A 1,513-nucleotide genomic window follows, 5' to 3' on the forward strand; every position below is an offset into this window, starting at 1 on the left:
CAACCCCAACTATCAAGGGAAACAAAACCAAGCACTTGCCTGGATGTGAACTTAATCAATGACTTTGGTTAACTTGTTTTTCCATATCATTTCTCTTCATATTCTTTGTATTATTTACTGTGCCTATTTTTTTTTTTTTAGAAAATACAGTTTACCATGTTTACTCTTTTACATCCTTTGGGGAATTTTCCTTCTTGTGGTATTTTGTGATTGAGTGGACATTGTAATTTTTAATTCAGCAGTTTCCAATGTAAACAATTTTCAAAGAATGTTGTTTATTAAAGAGCCACTGGCCTAAATGAATTAAATATTTTAAAATATATTAAAAAAAAGTCTCAAGTTGAAATTCTAATGATTGAAAAATACAGTAACTGAAATTAAAAAAAAAAAAATTCTGGGTGGCAGCTTAACAGAAGATTGGGCACTACAGAAGTTTGGCCACAGCAGCCAAAAATATTATTGAGCTTGAAGACAGCAATAGAAATTATCTAAATTGAAGAACAAAGTGAAAAAAGGGGGACTGGAAAATAAAGTGTGTGGTTGACCTGTGGAAAAAATATAGCCAAACGTATGATGAATTGGAATCCTCAAAGATTAGAATGAGAGAGTGACAGAAAAATTTTTTAAAGAAATAATGACCAAAAGTTTTCACATTTGATGAAAACTACAAACTCAAAGTTCTAAGAATCCAGCATATTTTAAGCAAAATACGGCCTGTAGAGAACTACACTAAAAGGTGCATCATAATAAATTGGTCAAAAGCAATGACTTAAAAATACTCATTAAAACAGCCAAAGAGAAAAGACACTTTATGTACAGATAAATAAAGCTGGGAATTGCAGAAGACTTCTCACCAGAAACAGTGCAAACCAGAGTACAGCAGTAGAACACATAAACCATCACAAAAAGAAAAATTACTGCATGATCTCACTTGTATGTGAAATCTAGAGAGAGAGAGAGACAGACAGAGACAGAGAAGAAAGGAGGACAGAGGGAGGGAGGGAGGGAGGGAGGAAGGAAGGAAGGAAGGAAGGAAGGAAGGAAGGAAGGNCCCGCGCCTCGCTCAGCCAGTGAGCGGGAACCGGTCCGTATGCGGGATCCGAACCCTCAGGTGGGAGCGCCGCCGCGCTTCCCAAGCGGCGCACTATAGAGTGCACCACCGGGCCGGCCCAACAATATCTTATTTTTAATGTATAACTACCTTGTTTCTGAAAAATAAAATATCTTTACCACATGTGTATTTTTAGTTTTACCTGGTTTTGAATTTTTTAAAATTTAGTATATTTTATGCAGACTGATAGGAATTTATTTTTTCATTTAGCAATAATTTATTAAGTTTTATATCAGTAATTGTATGTAGATGTAGATTCGTCTTCACTGCTATACCATATACAATTGTGTGATCATTTCAAAAGATGCTAGGTCATTATCCTATCAATTAATATTTGGTTACTGTGAACAGTGCAACTATGAACATTTTTTTTTTTTTTTTTTTTTTTTTTTTTTTTTTTTC

The sequence above is a fragment of the Galeopterus variegatus genome, unplaced genomic scaffold, assembly GCF_000696425.1.
Source record: "Galeopterus variegatus unplaced genomic scaffold, G_variegatus-3.0.2 Scaffold10710, whole genome shotgun sequence".
Taxonomy (NCBI): domain Eukaryota; kingdom Metazoa; phylum Chordata; class Mammalia; order Dermoptera; family Cynocephalidae; genus Galeopterus; species Galeopterus variegatus.